The 22,104-nt window shown below is 47.2% G+C and overlaps 1 protein-coding gene across 2 annotated transcripts in view; it reads left to right on the plus strand.

Moving 5' to 3' along the window:
• Positions 1–22,104, plus strand: part of LOC103724269 (uncharacterized) — a 61,901-nt gene that overhangs the window by 13,374 nt on the left and 26,423 nt on the right. Inside the window, exon 2 of one of the 2 annotated variants that reach the window (XR_016395721.1) lies at positions 10,384–10,456. The exons of the other annotated variant lie outside the window; for it this stretch is intronic. The gene's annotated coding sequence lies outside the window, so the exon portion shown is untranslated. The remainder of the gene's footprint in view (positions 1–10,383; positions 10,457–22,104) is intronic. 2 annotated transcript variants of the gene reach the window in all.

A 22,104-nucleotide genomic window follows, 5' to 3' on the forward strand; every position in this document is an offset into this window, starting at 1 on the left:
AGAAATATCACCCGAATAGGGTTATTTACTCCACTACATATGAAACTGATTTCTGGTTGCCCTGAGATCTGAAAAGTTATCTTCTTCCCAAAACAATCCACTTTCATGTGGTAAGCAGCCAACAAATCTATTTATAAGATGATATCAAGGTTCTTCATATCCAAGAGTCCAAGACCATTAAATTAGCTAATAGCTCATGATCTTAGATGCTCACTGTGCAAGACTTGCATACTATGTCAACTATGATGACACTCTCGTTCAGGGTAGACATGTATAACTTAGAGTTTAGGAGCGCGAGTACAATGCCATCCGTTTTAGTAAAATTGATAGAGATGGAATAGGTAGCTCCAGGGTCAAACATAAGTATATGCAAAAGATACTCTAATCATACCTATGACAAATTAAAATTTTACTATTACTAATAATTTTTACTAAATTAGTAAACATGATTCACAAGAATGCAAAATTATATAGACTTAATTTCATTAAGTACAAGAAAAAATTAGAGTACCAGTTACCACATCGTTGGATGCTTAGGCATCTTGCTGGGTTTGAGCATAAATTCAAGCTTGGTTCATTGGCTTCTGACTCTTTCCTTATTATGCTCGAAGATGCTACCTGACCCTGATAGGAAGCTTGTCTAGCTGGAGGAGTACAAGTGGGTGGCGGTCTTGGTGCATTTTGAGAGGGATATCTATACTTGATATTCTAGCGGCAGGGTAATTCGCTGCTTTATGGCTCTATTGACCCCGCTCAAAGTAAGCTCCTAAGAACCATCCTTCTCAGCATAGAAGCCTCTGCACCTGGTACGCTGAGGCCTTTTCTCTTGTTGGATCCTATAGTTTTTTTTGAAAGGTGCCCGCCTTTTGAGACAATCATTTGAGGTTGACCACCCTGTGGTCCATTTGGCTTGGGACTCTTCCAAGTTACGACCCCCTTGCCTGTGCCATATTTTTCACTTCCTGTTCTACACCTTTGACTTGTTGGCCACTTCTCTATTAGTGGTTAGCCCCATTGGCTTACACCAGCCTTGATCTTTGGCCTCAATCCTCTTTCAAATCTTCGAACTTCGTGAGCTTTAGTTATCACCAAGTCTAGGGAAAAACGGGACAGTTCTATGAACTTAGCTTCATCATGGGTTAGTATCATGTTGCCTTGGATCAACTTGATAAACTTTTCCTCTTGGTATCGAACGTTCTCAGCGTAGTGCATCTAAGAACTCCTGATAAAATATGCTCTAAGTGATAGGCTGTGGGTCATTCTCATGTTGCCTCTTTACAACCTCCCACCACTCCTAGGCTTCACCTTGTTGTTGGTAGGTGGCAAAACAAACCTTTTCCTAGTCTGTGCAATTCATGGCTGTAAAAGCCTTCTTTATCTCTTTCAGCCATTTTAGGATCCCAGGAGAGGGTGGTGCCATTTTCTTAATTTTGACAATCCCTTTTCTGCCCCTAATGGTTGGCCAACCTTGGTTTTTTTGCTGCCCTATCTGCTGCAAAAAGCCAGTCTGCACCAAAATATAATTAGCAATCTAGCCTTGATTCCTCGAAACTCCACCAATGCCTTGAGTGCTAGTGATTTTGGGAGTATCACCTTGATGGTGGGTAGAACTAATATACCGTCTAGTTGTCCCACCTTCTGACAAGCTATCAACTATCCGAGAGGTAGAAGAAGAGTGGAGGTTGTTTCCTACTCGGGAGGTGCCTACTATGTGGCAAGTGCTGGTCGCTCGGGATCCCTCAGCAAGGTTGGCTAGGGTCATGGTTTTGGCCATTTCAACCTATGTCCACAGGAATAAGATTCAATGTTATTAATGATTTAGACAATTTTTAGTAATAATGGATTTTTTTAGGCAAAATTATTTGAAGGCATTCCATCATGTCCTAAATTTCTACCCACTCTCGACTAGCTAGTCTAAACTCTAAGGATCTAAAGCTTAAGCTCTGAGACCATTAAATCTGTCACGTCTTGTCCTACAGGCACGAGCGGGCATGTGATAGATCGCCATATATCCTTCAAGGTTTGACCCTCAAGACATGCAAGGCCTCTCGGAATTATTGTACAAAATCATGGTATGCCGTATTAGCCTGAATCGGGCGGTAAGGAGCGTACCGTACCGTATCAGTTCGATACTGGTAGCCGATACGGGTGGCGTATCGATACTTGGTATGCCGAAAAAAATTCTGTATCATACTGTACAGACACTGTGCTAGTGTTGCACCGGTACGTGGTCTGGTACTAAGACGGCGAATCTTGTAAAAAATATTTCCTTCATAATATCATTCAAGGTCAAAGTAAAGTACTTAGAAAAAGTTTTAAAGTAATAAAAGTTCACATTACAAACATATATGATGGACCTGATAAAAATATCAGTCCCATAATCCCATCTAAGTTAATCATTGACATTTGAAAAGAGCAATAAAAATAAAAAGAGAGCTAATAGCCTAGTAAGTTAGCTTTACTTCTAGTTGGATCAAGCATAATTTGATAAAAATATCAGTCCCATAATCCCATAATCCCACATGTTTCTCATAGGATAATTTGCAATTGTGAATAAAATATTTTGATAAATATATGATAACATTCATAAAGCATATTTAGTAGCATTACTTATAAAATATATGATGCATTAGAGCAAAAAATCAATTTCTAGATCAATATATATAAACCATCTGGTCTCTCTTATCCTTTTAATTGTGGCAATGATCCCACGTTGGTATGGCCTGGAAGAAACTTGCTCATGAGAAACATGCTATTTATCAACATGTGCTACTGATTGCCCCACTAGTGTGGCCCGAAAGGAAAGTAGATCTAGTTCACTCAAAAAACATGCCCACAAAATAGCATGTGCTAGTGATTTCTCCACCGGCTAGGTCCTAAACCCGTATGATCATAATAAGACTTGAGAACAAACATCATATTCGACTAAATAAACATATGCTATGATGCATAATTTATGTCATCTTGATTCAATTTTTTTAATTATTTTCCAAAGCAGACGAGGATATCATTTTAAAGTCTTAGGCATATGAAGGGCCCCCTGCTTTGTAGAAGTCAACCTAGGGCTCCACAACCCACGATCCTTCCATATCAAGGGTTATGACATTAGATCTACCCACTAGCAGCCAAGATTTGGGTGCACGGTAGCCCAAACTAGCCCCCAATGGGAAGCATCTATCCCTTGAACTAAGGCAAAGGGTTCATGATACCTTGGGTGTGGGGTCTGTCCCTAGAGTCAGAGGTGCCTTGAAGATTAGTTATTTCAATCTCTCTTTGATTTGTGAGAATCACAAAATAGGTTAGAGAGAGATAAGAAGAGAGAAATAGCAGGAGAGAGAGAAAGGGAAAGAAGGATAGGGTTCACGGGTGAGGGGGGGAAGACCGGAAGATCTGTGCTTGACTCGGATCCACTAACAGGTGGTGCGGGGTGCTTGTCTGCGGCAGCGGCCTCTTGGATAGGGTGATTCAAGATGGGGAGGCAGTGAAGAGGAGGAGAGAGGATTAGTTTCAGTAATAGGGGAGACAACATCCACTGCAGCAGGGTGGAGGGAAAAAGGTGAAAGAAGAGGGGTTCGAGCCTCTCAAGATAGGGAAAAGAATTGATCAAGAATAGAGGATTCGGTGCTAGTGTGTTCGGGTTAATAGGGGTTCAAATGGCTTGTATTTCCAAGACAAGTGAGATTAATTCCAACTCTGTTGGGCTTGATTTCTTGGTTGGACGCCAAGCCCAGCCACCATGCCGATGATTCGGGTGGTAGCGGGAAGGGGATTGGAGGCTAGAGGAAAAGTGGATCTGAGGGGCTTAGGCCGTAGAGACAGGGGATGCCTTGTCTCAAAATAGTGCTGTCCCTTAATTGAGCTCAATATTGACTGTTGGCGTAGCGGCGAGATTCGGCTAGCAAGTTAGCCCTTTGGGCCTCCGTCAGGAACGAAAAAGGAGCAAAAGAGGAGGGATTTTGGCAATATATGAGGGGATCGATGAAGTCCTTACCTTGGCTTGAAATAGGAGAGAAGAAACCGATCACCGTTTAGTCGATGGAATCGGCGACGAGAGGGCTCTGATGATTGGTTGAAGGCACAGAAAATATGGAAGGTGCTAAGAGATGAAGGCGATGGTAGAGAGGATTTGAGGAGAGATTAGCTAAAAAAAGGGGCGAGGGTTTTAGGCATTATTGCCCACTCTGTCTGGTTGTTTCATGCAAATAACGACTGGCCCAAGATCCTCTCGAAGGTCACACTAGGTTTTTACAAGCAAAAGTGAGGGCTTCGGCCTCTCCAAGAAGTTGAGCGGAGATCTCACTCGGTAGGCCTTCAGTTACCAGCTAGTGAGTTTTGGTGCTTGGTTGACTCGGCCGACTCGATTGAGTCGAGGCCGAGTCAGAATGAGCTGCCTGATTCTAAGGACGAGTTAGGGGCGGTATTACACAATGTGTATAAAAATATGGTACTCGACCTACTAATGAGTTTGCCCTTTTAAAAATTTGGGTCGGATTTCTGTCCTAGTTAGGGCCAAATTTTTTTAAAACAGAAACATATTGCAAAAATTTTCAAATTTAGTTACGAGTTATCTTGACTCCTACATCAATTCGTCATATATCGCATCACCAAATTCCTTTTGGATCAGAAGCTATGGCTTTCCAAAGTTTCGATATGTAGCCGTGTCCTAGATCTGGTAGATCTTGCTTTTATATCCTATCCAGATCTACCTGGAGTGGCAAATTGGTCCATAATAGGTCTGCTGATCCTCCTGGATCATTGCTCCCCTTGTTTTGGGTATTTAGCTCCTACTAAATCACAAGTAAATATTGATCCTGCCCTTTGCCGTAGGATTTATTATTAGTACTAGACATTGGAGATGGCTTCACAATAGGTACTAGGTGTGGGAGCTGAAGGCTTCAGTTGAGTTAGAAGCTTTGTTGGTTGCACAATCTTTTCCTCCAATTAGGTGAGACAAGCCCTCACGCCATCATCTTCTAAGATAGAGACCATCATCTTTGCCTCCGTCCTTCAATGTACTTCGAGTACTGAAAGTTTTCTTGTCTATTTGTATTGTGCATAAGTTTGGATTGTACACTAGGGCTCCCACTAATTAGAGTATCGAAGCTATGCTACCAACTTGATCCAATTAGGGAGAAGGAAGAATTTTCTCCAACCTACTCAGCTCGAATGTCTTAGAAAATAAAGTATTAGGATATTAAGAATTTTGAAAGTATGGTTTTATGCCTTTTACTTCTATTAAAAATGAATAAAATTGTTAAACATGTCACTTATTCATATTATTGAGGCTTGAGCTCCCAAATTCAGGTTAAACTAGCATGTTACCTGTGCAATGCGCTATACACTAAGATTACCTGCGACTTTATACACTTTTGATACATTACTTGAGACTTTATCTCTAAGATTAGGAGCTGCTATTGCAAGGAGCAACAAATCCGTCTTCTTTATTACCATTCTTAAAATGCTTTCGTCTGAGACCTATCTACCTATAATCATGTATTGGTAAATAAACCTGCCTCTTCCAAATCTCTCAGTTAATCGAAACGTGTGTCAATCATTAATTGGCTAATACCTCCCTGTTAAATAAATTTAATTTCTCTTAGTAACTTGCTAAATTAAGTGTAATTTTTTGTGCTTCTATGTTATTAAAATTAATTTGACCTTTAGATTTTCAATATTTGGATTAAACTTATTATGTTTCCTATCCAGAAGATGATGGAGTTCATTGACTCACCGTTAAATGTTTACACCTCTCACCTTAGCCTTCCTTCTTATTTCCTTTTTAGTTCTCATGGTTTGAGCTCCCTTGCTGGAATAGAGAAGAAAAGAGAAAAAAGGGAAAATAAAATATTAGATAAAAAGTAAAAAGAGGATTAGGTCAAGGTACACGTACATTAATGGGTTTTTCCTTCTTCCCCATGTTAATGAGTTTTTGACGGACAATTAAAAATGGCCAGGCCAAGGAATCACTTATATTATCCCTTGGTAGCTTTTATGTAAAGAGGGCAATTTACCGATCCGTAGTATTTGGTTGGTGGGGGATATTAACGTTGGAATAAACACGTGGATGACTTCATGGACACAGAATTTCATGCTTAGGAGTCAGTGTTTTTTTCTCTCTTCCTCTTTGAATAATGTGCGCTCCTCTTGATCTCCGCCATGTCGACTTTTATCACACAGGAGATGGCCCATTTAATGTGGAAAGCATTGAATGGCTCATTAAGGGTGTAAGCTAAGGAATCGTGGTGTGTTGCTGAATGGATAGCTTGTCTTGTAGTTATGACTTTTTTTTTGTTGGGGTGACTTCGCAGCGAAGTAAAAAGTATTTGTAGTAGGCACATGAGAAACAGGTTTTAGCGCTTAGACCAAGATTCGTAAGTTATTGGGACACATGGTGAAATAGTATTAATACAAATGGCATGTTTTGGCGGATGGATAGCTTGCCTTGGGAGTTGACTCTTTATCTTGATGCAGTGTCTTCGCTGCAAAGTAAAAAGTCTCCCATAATAGGCATGTGAGAAGCAGGTTTTACTGCTTAGGCCAAAGTCTGTAAGTTATTTGAACACGTGGTAGAATAGTATTAATACAAATGGCGAACAGAGAGCTCTGCCAATGCAGAGCCTCTGTTTTAATATATATGTATATATATAATGTATATATACTAGCATATAACTTGCTCAATGCGTGGGGTGCAGTTTTTTCTTTTTTCTCTAACTATTCCTAAATGAAATACAAAATAGATATAATAGAGTAGATAATAGATATACCAACACAAATGTTTCAAAGGACATTCATATTTTCGTGCTATCCAAGGTTTGCTGTATTGATCGGTATTGGCATGTACTGACCGCACCATACTATTTTGGTACTGAACTGATACGCAGTATGGATGGTATGGAGGGTTTACCAATACTGGGTACGTAGAACTGGCCTCCATATTGAGCGTACCGACACTGTAATAGGCAAGTACCGGTATAAAGTCCGGTACTAAGACGGTGAATCTTAGTGCTGTCTACTTAATCCTCTCAAACAAGTAGTCTGACTTTGTCTTCCTCCTTTGGAAGTCTACTAAGAATGATGAATGCTTAGGACAGAGGGGCTATTTGGTTAGATTTTCTATAAAACAGCTTTTATGAAAAACAGGAAACCTGTTTATGACGGAACTCATATTTTAGATTTTACGACTTCCAAGATATGATAAAGCAGATTTTATGGCAAACAGCCAAACAACTAAGTTTGTAAAACTCATTCATTTTGAGTCTTTTGCATGTCTGTTTTAGTAGACCTTCCCAACCAAACAGCCCATCAAAGTTTGTTGCTATTTGAAGGTCCTATGATAGGGTGATCTAATCCATGAGCTCCTCTCAAAATGGTTCCATAATCTGCCTAGAAATCAATTTGAATATAGTTTATAGACATGTCATTTTTGGCTTATATACTTTAAACTAAAGGAACTTTGGAAAGTTTGCCTAAATTTTCTCTTTACGTGAGGAGATGAGAAGCTCTCTCTCTCTCTCTCTCTCTCACTCACTCTCGATCTCTCTCTGTGTGTAAATGGGGAATTATATCTCTAAGACGGCGATATGTTGATAGGGTAATGTTCTCAATTTTCCCTCCTGCAGAAAAGTTAAATCACTTGCTTATTGAAAATATATTTTCAAATCTGATTTTGTTTGTACTTTCCAGTGGTAAGAAATGAAACATCGTTATGAAAGCAATACCTTTCTAACCAGCTTTGAGTTGGAGAAGATTTACCAACATTAAAGAAGATTGGAAGATGAGAGTGAAAGATGAATACTATTAGATTTCTTTTTCTTAATCAATGTATAACTATCCCTCTGGTTCCTTTTAAAATCCTTAAAAATGAGACTTGATCTACTCAGTTGATTTAACTGAACAACTCATGATTGCTTATGTATGTAGAAAAATGATATCTATATCTCTAATCTGGTTTTAGACCTACCAGGCCATGATAAATTGGTCAATATGTTTCTATTTGCTGTTCAAAAAAGTTGTGTTTCCTTGTACACCTTGAAATGTGTTTAGTTAGCTACAATGAACTTCTTAATCACAAGTTGTAGGCCTGAATAGTTAGGGCTGTAATTATACTCAAAATGTGGCAAATGTTAAAACTTTTCTAAAAACTTAAATAAAACTTATCTAAAACCTTAGCAAGCCTTTAACAACCACTATTTCTAAAACTTAAATAAAACTCACTTAGAAGTTAACAAACCTCTAAAATAGCTAAAGGCTAAAACTAACTCCCTAGAACTCAATAAAAAATACAATAGAAAAAATAAAGTCAGGACCAGCAGTTGGCTTTCCAACATCCAATTCCACCATCTGCTTACTTCATAAGCTCAATCTTTCACTCATGCTGCATCAACTTTCCCTGGATAAAAAGAATTTGGCTTCAAAAAGACTTGGCCAAACTATTTTTATTACATACTTCTATCTATAGCTGTCTTTCTACTTCCATCTGAGTTTGCTCATGCCTCTAGAATTAGGTATAAATACTCTCTCTTACAGAATCCATGCCTCTGTTTTGGAAAATCCATGGTGAACTAAGATTTGTGTAGTCATCATTAATACATGATACCATGCCAATTGTCTACCAGGTCTCCAACAGTGACCGCAGTTAACATAACAATCATACCATCACACTACTATTGTCGCTTGGCCACAAGATTGAGTATAGCCGTAGAGTCTTGGGTCAATGATTATCTAATTTCTACATAAATTGTGGGAAATGATATTTATGGTGCCTCTCCTTGATGCCAAGTGTTTAACATTCACAACAAATATTCCTAATTCAAAACTTGTCCCACATTGCTAATCTTTATCTGACTGTTATTGTTAAGATTTTGATATCTATGAGAAGGCGTGTCTGCCTGCTGCCCTCTACGAGTGATCTTCAGCACCACATTATCTTTCGTAGGGACATCATCATATACCTCAACCACTTTCTTCCATCCTCTCCAACCATGTAGCCATTCACAGGGTATGACACAATTGTAAGAAGAAAGTAATTTCAAGGTGTTAGAAGCCTCAAAGAACATATATTTTTACATTTTGTTCTGGTGAGGACATTACAAGCCCGAAAAAGGTGCCTTTTGGGTCTCAACAACGTGGCATAGATTCTTTTCTATCCGGCAGGCTTCTTGGTGATGTTGCAAAGGTGAGACCATATCGTCCCATTTTTCGAAGAAAAGACCTGCATGGTATCATCTTAGCCATCACTTCCTCAACGCACACATCCCATCTTTCTATCGCTGGTCATAAAATTCAGCAGACAGTTGTTCTTGCTTCATCAAATCAGCATGTGACTTAACTAGGTTATAGGTGGACTGCCAATTTGATCATTTTAGGGATTTCTAGGGTTTCCTTTCCCAAAAACTATGGAAGAAGATGATAGATTGACCCTTCTACCTTTGACTTGCCTTCCTTCCTATTATGGTCATTCAATATGTCCGTGATTTTATTCTTGATATGGTCAAACTAAGCATCATCTTAAAATTGATGATCTTGCTGCTGCTTTTTAATGGAATACAATCACTCTGCCATTGTTGTTAGATGTTCCAGTACATTCAGGGAAGGAAATTGGCGCGATGATTGGTTGGCTAGTTGAGGAAGCAATATTTGTTCTATTGAGGACTTTGGAGATGAGCTGCCTGTTGAGGGACCTAACCTTCAAAGATGAATGCTTGTGTATATACTCGTACATACTGGTGCTTAGCTCCTCCCTCTTATCTAAATAAAAAACTGAAAGAAGGAAAAAGAACTGCAACCATAAAGCCATTTAACAAAATGCTATCTGATTCATCTTCTTCCATATATGTTGATTAGAAGGACCTTAAAACTTAGATAGAATGATTAAAATGACAACCCATCTATAACTAAGATCAGCAATGACATGATGGAAAATCCAGGATTGGAGGAAACACCCATTCTTACCCTTGATCAAAAATTTAGCAAACCATTGTTCTTGATTCATAAAATCTGCCCAAGGCTGATCTTACTTTTAGGTAGACTGCCAGTTCAATCATTTTGGGAAGTTTTGGCTACTTATTTTTCCAATGTTTATGGAAGAAAATGGATTTGTTAGTATGAATTTTAATGTAGTGTCTAATTGCAATCATGTTGCCTTTATTGTCACAATCAACTTTTGAAGTTGGTTTTCAAGACCGTCGGACTGAGTATATTCTCAGCTTGATGATCTTGTAATTGTTTCTCGACAATATCCAACACTGCTTTATTTTACAATAGATGTTTTCTCTTGCAAATGTGTAGAAGTTGTTTCTTGTACAGTATGGGGCTTTTGCAATAAGTTATTCTTAGTCAGTCAACTCGTAGAAAACCTATGATTTTATAATATTTTGTTTTCAGCATTAAGGAGCACAATCACGTTTGGAGACACTGAAAGGGGTTGAAGAGATCGACCAAAATTAGAGATCAATGAGTAAGAAGAATTCAAATTTCTATGTAGTTGTTTGTATTTCGCTTTTACACCAATTTTTTCTTTTCTTAACTCCGAATTACCTAGACTTAATCTAGCCCACTATTTGAACTAAACCAGGAGTGACCTTGAACCATACTTATGACTACAGAAAAGAAAAAGGAAAAAGAAAAGGATGTCTGTATTTTGAATGCTGCTCTGGTCTTTAAGCCCTTCAAAGGCATGATAACCTGGTCAATACAAGCCTTTTTCTATAACAAGTGATGTCTTACTGTAGCACCTAAAAAATCATGTATGCATTAACTAGAAAAATTTCTCAAGTTATATTTGGGCTAAGTTATACTTGAAATACCAAAATAACTAAGAACTAATATAAACACCTTCATGTGAAGCCTCTAGAGTTATATAAAATTAGAGTAACGAGTACTTAAAACCATAGTTGTCGAATCTCGAGCAGTTGCAAGAGCATGTAGTGTGCTAGTACGATGAAGCAAATATTTTAAGAACATTGAAGGAAACAAGTGCTTAGGAATTGGGTGGGGATTTAGGCTTCTAGAGAGTTTCCAAAGCAAGTATAATACCCTAAGATAGGGCTAGCATTTGGCTTTTAGGTTTCAACTCACTCTCCTTTCATTCCATGGTGATCCTCCTTGTTAGTTGCTCATTTGTCTTATATCTACATGATCTGATGGGGGAGAAGGAAGAATTACCTCAATCCGCTTAACACGAATCTCTCAAATTTTTTTTGGAAAAGATGAAAAAAATGGTGAAATTAGGGTTTAGGTCTCCTTTTCATTCATTGGTTATTGATTAAAAAATTGAAGTGCATAACCTTTATTTATAATAGTAAGGTTCACCCTTGCACCATTCGGGTCGAATTTCTCTCCTAGTGTGAACGGGACTAGTTTGCTATAAATAAACACGAAAAAAAAGCTAAAATCCTACAAGGGGTAGATCTCGACTCCTACATTAACTGTCTTTTATCGCTCTAACTAATACTCTCTGGATTAGGAGATAGGCCCCGATTAAAATCTTTCCGAAAAGAAAATTTTCCGTTTGATCGGCCCGTTTCAAGGACCAAATGATGGAATTTTGGCCCATTTCAAACACCAAAGGGGTTGACGCTACATCGAGGATCTTGGAAGGCTTCCCAATTTTGGAAAAAATAAAAAATCTTAATCGGGTATCATATGACCAAATTATGAGCTTCGAAAATTTGGTGCACGGTTCAGCTTCCTAATGTGGAAAATCTCACTTTTGGATCCTGTCTTGCCTTACTTGCAGTAATCAAAGTGGTTCATATCAAATCCGATGATCCTCCTAGATCTCTATAAGTTTTCTTATTGGTTTTAGAAAATATGATGGGGACATCTAATACATAGTCTCTCGCAACTAGCTGTCCAAATAAGCCCAATGGACCACCATCACCACCACCCTAAAGAAAAGAATCCAACTCTCTCTAAAAGGACTGGCATATGGCAGTAGCAAATTTCTAGGTTGCTTGAGGGAATATAAATATTTGTCATTAGATTTTTTCCCGATAAGATTTGACTGAAGATAAGTACCTTGAACTTATCGGTGGTCATCCTTTTATTTTAGGAAAAAAACTTGGGAAACCAGTATGTTCCTTTGAAAGTGGAAGTCAGCCTCACTAAAACTGTTTATGCATAAATGGCATTTCATCTTGCTATAAATCAAGTACAAATGCCAGATGAAAGCATATTATATGGCCTAGGAACTTTAGTCAGTAATAGTCTAGGAAGATACTATTTTTTTTATTTTACCATGGTTCGACAAAAAACTATTTTATAACCCAGAAGCTTCTTCATTGTCATCCCTATAACAAAGCCTCCAAATGAAAGGAAATGGGATATACTATGCTCTTGGAAGTGGAAAAGCAAGCTATTGGACTGGCCGGCTTCCTGTAATAAAAGTGAAGGTACTTATTGTAGCTTGTTTCCCTCTAGACCTTTGTTACCTTAACAGAGAGCATGGAGGTTGAGTTGTCAGCTTTTAGGAAGCGGTTGCGGAAGCAATATTCCAAAGAGATTCTAAAATGGGGCTGGCACCATAAGAACTTTTCGGATACAAAGTTATAGATCTATCTTTGTTTCTCAAAGATTACTCGAGTCATATTTTTTATGTATTGTTTTGATTACATCATATACTAAACTAACTAGTAGGGTATATGACAAATTATGACTCTTCAAAAGATCAAGCTGATTAAAAAAAGATACTTAATGTTCCATAACCTATATTGTCAATGATAAGATGAAAATGTTACCATAAGATATTTTCAACTATATTAATTTGTTTCCAAGTGTAATATCCATAATAATTTTAAAAAACATTTAAATTTTGGTTAAATGATTTTAGTTAATTGTTGCTGGTGGTCCAAACCGAGAACGATTGGCACTGCGGTGTGAACGGGGTTCCGTCTGAGTTGTCTTGGTTGGTGTTGGTTGCGCTCCACCTTCCGCCAAGAAACCTGCAAACAAGCCTTGCACCACCACCAGGGTGGTGATGGCCCTCCGACGGTCAAGTCAGAGGAGATTGGAGGAGGAGGAGAGGTGATAATCGCAAGTAAGAGAGTGCTCTGGGAGATATTGCTCACCTCCCCCCTTTCTCCCCCCAGCCGCATATATACCTGGCTGGGGGGTCTCTCAGGAGGGTTCGTTATCGTGGGGCACGATGGTGTGGCCACTGACATGGCCGTTACAGGGCGTCGTGGAGCAGCACCGGGTACGGCCACGTCAGGGCATAGTGGGGCTCCGCTTTGTACGGCTGATGCAGGAGATCGTGGAGCAGCATCGGATACAGCCGTTGCAGGGAGTAGTGGAGCAGGAGGCCGCGGCGTGCCTCTGGGGAATAGCCTGTCGTTATCAAGAGATCTCCGACTCGGGGTCGGAGCGCTGGATCAAGGGGCAGCCGACTCGGGGTCGGGCTGCGGAGCCGAGGATATCCGACTCGGGGTCGGAGCGCTGGATCAAGGGGCAGCCGACTCGGGGTCGGGCTGCGGAGCCGAGGATATCCGACTCGGGGTCGGATTGCTGGATCAAAGGGCAGCCGTAGTCTTCCTGGGCGCGCGTGCCGGTCACGTGGGGCATGGCGGCTTAGTTCCCCCGTAACAGTAGCCCCCCACTTCCGAGCCTGGAACCAGAAGGGGAACAGGTGAAGGGAGTGATGTTTCGGAATTGCCGCCGTTCCTCGGAGAGGCGCGCGCGCTTCGAGCTCCCCGCCCTTTTTATGGCGTATGGCGGTTATTGCTGACCTGGCAGTCTGAGGATTTCGGCGGACATCCTTCCTTAATGGTGTCGATTCGCCTTTGGGGCGCGGCGACCCTTCGGCAGCCAGGCGTCCTCTGGCGTCATCGAGGCGTCACTTGCCTTTCCGCCTATTTAATCGGGGGCCTTTTCCCGTCCGTCTTCTTCTTTACAGATATTTTCAAGTTTCCCCTTTGCGCTGCTGTTGCTGCCGTCGGACTGTTCACTTGTTTCTCCTTTGGCGCTCTCAGAGCCGTTCTTACCTCTTTTCAGGTGAGTTTTCCCCATTCTTCTACTTAGGGCTCTCCATACTTTCCCCTCTTATACTAGTGTACTCCAGTCGCTCCGGTCTTTCCCCCCTTCCTGTCCCCGTCCTGACCGTAGGTTTATTGGCCATTAGGAATGGGCGAAGTGAGAGCAGACCAAATTAAGTCGGAGCTGGTCGCCACAGACTTAGACAGACTCGTGGCTCGGTACCACCTTCCCGAGGCCTGCAACGCCACGCTCCCGGGGCCTGAGGAGAGGATGTCCCATCCTCCTCCAGGGAAGATCGCCATCAATGAGGGCATTCTCCAGGCCGGGTTCTGCTTTCCCCCTTCGGACTTGGTCATGCAGGTGCTACGGGGTTTAAGAGTGGCACCGACGCAACTGGTGCCGAACTCGTGGCGGGCCCTGACAGTCTTCCAGGTTCTCTGCCGTATGCACGAGATCCCCGCCACCCTGAATGTTTTTTGGGAGTTCTACAGCCTGAGCGGCCACCCCCAGGACAAAGGGTGGTGGTGCTTCGCAGCGCGGCGAGGATGCGGCCTTGTCAAGGAGGCTCCTACCTCCATTCACAAATGGAAGGAGCGCTTCTTTTTTGTTGATGCAGATCCCTCTTGGGAAATCAGGGCGACCTGGGAGACCCCGATGAAGTCTCCGATCGGCCTATCGAGACTGTCAAGGGAGGAGTCCGATGGCTTGGCCGCCTTGAAGGGGTTGGTTGCCGAGGGCCAGCTCCCCCCGGTGGCCCGCCTTATTTCCGAGGATACTTTGGTGAATGTCGGTCTGAGCTCGGTCCCCACCGACCGTGAGTCCGCCACCGATTCTTTCTTGACTTTTTCCCTTCTTTCGTCCCGTTCTTTTTCTTTTAACTCTCGGTAGCGTCTTGCTGACTCCTGGCTCCCGAAATTCTTCCGGCGCTAGGCCAGGCATCCGAGGGTTAGGCCTCAGAAAACTCTTCCGGCGCTAAGCCAGGCATCCGAGGGTTGGGCCTCGGGAAATTCTTCCGGCGCTAAGCCAGGCATCCGAGGGTTGGGCCTCGGGAAATTCTTCCGGCGCTAAGCCAGGCATCCGAGGGTTAGGCCTCAGGAAATTCTTCCGGCGCCAAGCCAGGCATCCGAGGGTTAGGCCTCGGGAAATTCTTCCGGCGCTAAGCCAGGCATCCGAGGGTTAGGCCTCGGAAAATTCTTCCGGCGCCAAGCCGGGCATCCGAGGGTTAGGCCTCAGGAAATTCCACTCGTTGGTCGACCAAGGCTGGCGCATGCCGAGGCAACTGGTCGGGGCTTCAGGCTAGTCTGCTCCCGGGATGGTCATCGGGTTAGCCTGGCATCCGAGGGCCGAGCCTCGGGACCTTCCACTCGTTGGTCGGCCAAGGCTGGCGCAAGCCGAGGCGACCGGTCGGGGCTTCAGGCTAGTCTGCTCCCGGGATGGTCATCGGGTTAGCCTGGCATCCGAGGGCTGAGCCTCGGGACCTTCCACTCGTTGGTCGGCCAAGGCTGGCGCAAGCCGAGGCGACCGGTCGGGGCTTCCGGCTAGTCTGCTCCCGGGATGATCATCGGGCTAGCCAGGCATCCGAGGGCCGTCAAGCCTCAGGAAATTCCGCTCGTTGGTCGGCCAAGGCTGGCGCAAGCCGAGGCGACCGGTCGGGGCTTCAGGCTAGTCTGCTCCCGGGATGATCGTCGGGTTAGCCTGGCATCCGAGGGTTGTCAAGCCTCAGAAAATTCCGCTCGTTGGTCGGCCAAGGCTGGCGCAAGCCGAGGCGACCGGTCGGGGCTTCAGGCTAGTCTGCTCCCGGGATGATCGTCGGGTTAGCCTGGCATCCGAGGGTTGTCAAGCCTCAGGAAATTCCGCTCGTTGGTCGGCCAAGGCTGGCGCAAGCCGAGGCGACCGGTCGGGGCTTCAGGCTAGTCTGCTCCCGGGATGATCGTCGGGTTAGCCTGGCATCCGAGGGTTGTCAAGCCTCAGGACATTCCGCTCGTTGGTCGGCCAAGGCTGGCGCAAGCCGAGGCGACCGGTCGGGGCTTCAGGCTAGTCTGCTCCCGGGATGATCGTCGGGTTAGCCTGGCATCCGAGGGTTGTCAAGCCTCAGGAAATTCCGCTCGTTGGTCGGCCAAGGCTGGCGCAAGCCGAGGCGACCGGTCGGGGCTTCAGGCTAGTCTGCTCCCGGGATGATCGTCGGGTTAGCCTGGCATCCGAGGGCCGAGCCTCGGGACATTCCGCTCGTTGGTCGGCCAAGGCTGGCGCGAGCCGAGGCGACCGGTCGGGGCTTCAGGCTAGTCTGCTCCCGGGATGATCATCGGGTTAGCCTGGCATCCGAGGGCCGAGCCTCGGGACATTCCGCTCGTTGGTCGGCCAAGGCTGGCGCGAGCCGAGGCGACCGGTCGGGGCTTCAGGCTAGTCTGCTCCCGGGATGATCATCGGGTTAGCCTGGCATCCGAGGGCCGAGCCTCAGGACATTCCACTCGTTGGTCGGCCAAGGCTGGCGCAAGCCGAGGCGACCGGTCGGGGCTTCAGGCTAGTCTGCTCCCGGGATGATCATCGGGTTAGCCTGGCATCCGAGGGCCGAGCCTCGGGACATTCCACTCGTTGGTCGGCCAAGGCTGGCGCAAGCCGAGGCGACCGGTCGGGGCTTCCGGCTAGTCTGCTCCCGGGATGATCATCGGGCTAGCCAGGCATCCGAGGGCCGAGCCTCGGGACATTCCACTCGTTGGTCGGCCAAGGCTGGCGCAAGCCGAGGCGACCGGTCGGGGCTTCAGGCTAGTCTGCTCCCGGGATGATCATCGGGTTAGCCTGGCATCCGAGGGCCGAGCCTCGGGACATTCCACTCGTTGGTCGGCCAAGGCTGGCGCAAGCCGAGGCGACCGGTCGGGGCTTCCGGCTAGTCTGCTCCCGGGATGATCATCGGGCTAGCCAGGCATCCGAGGGCCGAGCCTCGGGAAATTCCGCTCGCTGGTCGTGCGCTTGTCGCTCGCTGCCCGACGGGGTTTCTCCGTGGCCAGCCGCGATCATGTTTCTCCTTTTCTCTAAGCGTTGCCTGGGGGAACACGAGAAGGGCATTAAACGCTAATTAATGCGTTACCTGGGAAATCGGATCGCCAGCTGCTGCTTGCGAGGAGTGTTAGTTGAGCGGCCGCGATACGCGGGTTCTTCGAGGAGGATACGGCCTGGGCGCGAGCGGAGATATGTGGACCTAGGGGTACATGACACCCGGATTGTCCTGCACAAAGAATGCGGTTTAAGGAGAATGACGCTTAGAAAATCGCGGGGAGATACGCCTCGGGAGCCGGAACGGCTCCGGTTTCAATGCGCCTGCATTTATTGGAGCCACCCACATCGGAACGACCAGGGGGCCGCAGTTTGGCTATAAATACAGGTGCAGGTACGATGGAGTTTGCCAAGCCGGAGCTGTTCAGGTTGCCATGGATCGCGGACCTCCTCCTTGGCATATGACTGAGAGACTCCTGTTGAAGGAAAGGGGAGGCGCTCCCCTTGCGACTCCAGCCAACTAGCCGTTTCATCTGGGATCAACAAGGAGGGTCTTCCCGGCGGAACTCCGCTCTAGGCGTTTCATCCGGGATCACATCTCCCCTCCTTGAAGTTCAGCCTCCCGATTGAGCTCTGCACCAGACGCTCAGTCCGGGACCGCGCCTCCATATGCTCTTCCCCCTCGTATTCCTTCTCTTTCCTACCACTGGGGAGGATGGGAATATCCTTTGGAGGCGGCGTTCCCCTGGGGGCAGCGGGAGCTTCTTCTGCGGCGGCTCCTCGTCTTTTTGGTGAGGTGCTGGATGGCGCCTCCGGTTAGAAGCACCCACTTCCGGTGGGATTGCAGCTGCTTTGGGTTGAGGGTTTGGGATCCTCGGTCCTCAGCTCCACGGATTCTCCACCTCTTCTTTGCTTTCTTTACTCCCTAATTCCCCTCTGGAAATTCCTTGTAATCACACGAGCACGCCATTGTAACCAGAAATTATTGAAATGAAAAGTGCACCTTTTCAAATTGTCTTTCTGGCCTTGTTGTTCTACTGGTAATACATCCGCAGGTTAGCGGAATTCCAGCCCCTTGGAATTTCTCGGCCATCTAGGGCTTCCAACTGGTAGGAGCCAGGTCGGTTTACCCAGCGAACTTTATACGGGCCTTCCCAATTCGGCGCTAGCTTCCCACCTTCCGTAGGTTGAGATGCCTTAGCTCGCCTCAGCACCAGATCTCCAATTCTGAAAAGCTTCGGTCGGACTTTGGAGTTGTAATATCGGGCCACCCTCCGCTGATACATTGCCATCCGAACCTGCGCCATTTTCCTTGCTTCTTCCAAGAGTTTGTCTACCTCCTGGTCGACCACCCGGATCCGATCCGGGGCACAGTGTCTCTTCTTTTGCTTTACTGGTCGGTGGGTCGGGTCGACGTTGAGGGCGTGAGAAATGACCTCCGGGTCGATCCCAGGTACATCGGCCGCCGACCAGGCAAACACATCAGCATTGGCTCGGAGGAATTCCACTAACCGGAGCCGAGCTTCCAAGTCGAGGTTGGCACCGACCCGGACCGTGCGGTCCGGGCGGCCTTCTTCGAGGGGAACTTCGATTACGCCCTCGGCCGGCTCCCCGTGCCGCAAGGCCACTTCGTCTCTGGCGTCAAGGGAATCGACGCTTAGGGCCTCCATGGGCTTCTTCCCTTTGAGAGTTGCTAGGAAACACTGCCGTGCGGTTGGTTGGTCACCTCGGACCTCTCCAATCCCGGCCGCCGTGGGGAACCGCATGAGCAAATGGTAGGTAGAAACCACCGCGCGAAGGGCGTTCAGTCCGGGTCGTCCGAGGATAGCGTTGTAGGCCGAGGGGACACGGACGACCAAGAACCCGAGTCGCACCGTGGCTTCTGCGGGTGCAACGCCCGCAGTCACAGGCAGCTCAATGACACCTTCGGCCGAGATAGCGTCTCCAGTGAATCCTATGAGGGGGGTGGATGTTTTGTGCAACAATTGTCGGGACAAGCTCATCTTTTGGAAGGCCTCGTAATACAAAATATCAGCTGAGCTTCCACTATCCACAAGAACACGCCTTACATCATAGTTCGCCATAATGAGAGAGATCACCATGGCGTCATCGTGGGGAGTCTGAACCCCTTTTACATCTTCATCACAAAAAGTGATTACATTTCCGACCCGCTGCCTCTTCGCGACGGCCACTCCTGATGCTTCCGCCGAGCCCCCTGCGTTCCTCACGGGCCGAGAGCAGCCCCCAGTGATGGTGTGGATCACTCCCGCAACGGGTCGATTCTGCTCCCGAGGCTCCTGAGGGGCCGGGTCGACCGGACGCGGGTCTGCCGGGGGACGTCGGTCGTTTACATATCGACCGAGACGCCCTCGGCGAATGAGAGCCTCGATCTCGTCCCGAAGCTGGAAGCAGTCTTCGGTATCGTGGCCGTGGTCTCGGTGGTACTCACAGTACGCCCGAGAAGGCCTCCTCCCAGGGATCTTCTTCATCTGCCTCGGGACCGGGAGGTCCTCCCGCCCCTTGACCTCCATGAGGATCTGGGCCCGGGGGGCCAGGAGTGGGGTGTACCGGTTGAAGCGTCGGTACGGAGAACGAGGGCGTGTGGCGCCGTGGTTCCTTGCTGGTGACGGGCTTCTGCGCCGGCGTTGAGGCGTCGGGCTCCTCCTCTGGGGTGCCTCTTTTCGCCTTTTCTTCCCGGGCTTTAGAGGGGCCTCGGCGGCCTCCTTGTTCCGGTGGGATGCTGCCTCCTCGGCGTCTGCATACTGGTTTGCCCGAGATAACAGCTCCGGGAAGCTCCGCGGCAGGCGTTTGTCCAGGGAGAAGGTGAGTCTGCCCTTCCGGAAGCCACGCTTCAGGGCTGAGAGAGCCACTTCCTGGCTCAGGTTCCGGACCTCCAGTGTAGCCTTGTTGAAGCGGGTGAGATAATCCCGCAGGCTTTCTCCCTCGTTTTGCCGGACATCAAAGAGGGAGTCGGAGACCAGTCGCCGCCTGCTACTGACGGCGAAATGGCTGATGAAGAAGCGGGTGAACTGGTCGAAGGACTGGATGGAGTTAGCCTCCAGGCCGGCGAACCATGCCCTTGCCGGGCCACGGAGGGTCGCCGGGAAGGCCTTGCAGAGGAGCGGATCCGATGCTCCATGGAGGAGCATAAGAGTCCTGAAACTCTCCACGTGGTCCCGCGGGTCCGCCGCCCCGTCGTAGGGTTCGATCGCCGGCATTTTGAACCCCGGCGGGTTCGGGGTCCGCAGGATCCTCGAGGCAAGCGCCGGCTGGGAGGAGATCTCCAAGTCAGCAAAGGGATCTTTGGAGTGGCCCTTCAGGACCTGGAGCTGTCTGTGGAGATCGTCCACCCGCCGGTCCAGGGAGCGCGACCGGTGGGTGGGGGACAAGGAGCGGCGCGAGGGGGACCGACTGGAGTGCGGGCCCCTCGAGGACTGGGGTGTCTGAGAACGCGCCCGGGTCCGCCTCTCGTACCCCGCACAGCTCCGATGAGAAGGTCCTGGCAGAATGGACCGCACTCGAGAATCCTCCTCGCGCCGGCGCTCCTCTCCATGGGAGAGGAAGGAGCGCGGGTTGTGAGGAAGAGGCGAGTGCTCGGGGGGCAGCGGCTCCTGAGCCCGTTGCGGCACCCGAGAGATCACACCCTGCAGATTCTGCACTGCCTCCGCGAGGGTGCGAACCTGCTGGGCTAGCTGGTCGAACTGAGCAGCTTCGACCGTCTGAATGGGAGAAGGGGCGGTGGAGTGCTGCTGAGAGTGCGTTGGGGACGCAGCAGCCTCTCGGCCGGAGGCGCGAGAGGCTCCGCGACCGGAAGCATTGGAAGCTCCACGACCACCTCGCCGTGCCATTACGATCGTTCGGAGGTTCGGGCCCTTCCTCTAGCGCCAACTGTTGCTGGTGGTCCAAACCGAGAACGATTGGCACTGCGGTGTGAACGGGGTTCCGTCTGAGTTGTCTTGGTTGGTGTTGGTTGCGCTCCACCTTCCGCCAAGAAACCTGCAAACAAGCCTTGCACCACCACCAGGGTGGTGATGGCCCTCCGACGGTCAAGTCAGAGGAGATTGGAGGAGGAGGAGAGGTGATAATCGCAAGTAAGAGAGTGCTCTGGGAGATATTGCTCACCTCCCCCCTTTCTCCCCCCAGCCGCATATATACCTGGCTGGGGGGTCTCTCAGGGGGGTTCGTTATCGTGGGGCACGATGGTGTGGCCACTGACATGGCCGTTACAGGGCGTCGTGGAGCAGCACCGGGTACGGCCACGTCAGGGCATAGTGGGGCTCCGCTTTGTACGGCTGATGCAGGAGATCGTGGAGCAGCATCGGATACAGCCGTTGCAGGGAGTAGTGGAGCAGGAGGCCGCGGCGTGCCTCTGGGGAATAGCCTGTCGTTATCAAGAGATCTCCGACTCGGGGTCGGAGCGCTGGATCAAGGGGCAGCCGACTCGGGGTCGGGCTGCGGAGCCGAGGATATCCGACTCGGGGTCGGAGCGCTGGATCAAGGGGCAGCCGACTCGGGGTCGGGCTGCGGAGCCGAGGATATCCGACTCGGGGTCGGATTGCTGGATCAAAGGGCAGCCGTAGTCTTCCTGGGCGCGCGTGCCGGTCACGTGGGGCATGGCGGCTTAGTTCCCCCGTAACATTAATAATTTATATTTGTTTGAGAGATTTAAATCTCTTCACCTGACATCCAAAAACTCTATAGATTGTCCTTGTTGAACCCACAGTAACCCAAATCTGATAAAATGATGCTAAGTCATGCATTGGGGTGATAGACAATCAAAATAAAAAATCATAAAGAATAAAAGAGAAAAAAAAGCTACTGTCTTATTCAAAATCATCATGCACTGTGAATCTTAATTTATGCTCTTATATAGAGCGTAACGACCTATAATCCATATTATTGAGTAAATTATGTAAGGTTGACAATTGAAAATGCATAAAAAGATCCGCAGATAATTCTGTGAAACCCCAATGTTTTCTTCACCTTTGATCATTATAAATCATATAATGTTGACCATTAAATATGTGTTAACGAGCTTGTTCAAAATTTTAGCATTGACAGGCATCTGTAGAACCAATGTTTCTCATGCTGACTCGTTGGGGTGATTCCAGAATCAGCCTTTCATCAAGGAAATTTCTGTTT

This window comes from Phoenix dactylifera, chromosome 6, assembly GCF_051530095.1.
Source record: "Phoenix dactylifera cultivar Ajwa chromosome 6, Ajwa_hap1_PhDact_Kaust_v1.1, whole genome shotgun sequence".
Taxonomy (NCBI): domain Eukaryota; kingdom Viridiplantae; phylum Streptophyta; class Magnoliopsida; order Arecales; family Arecaceae; genus Phoenix; species Phoenix dactylifera.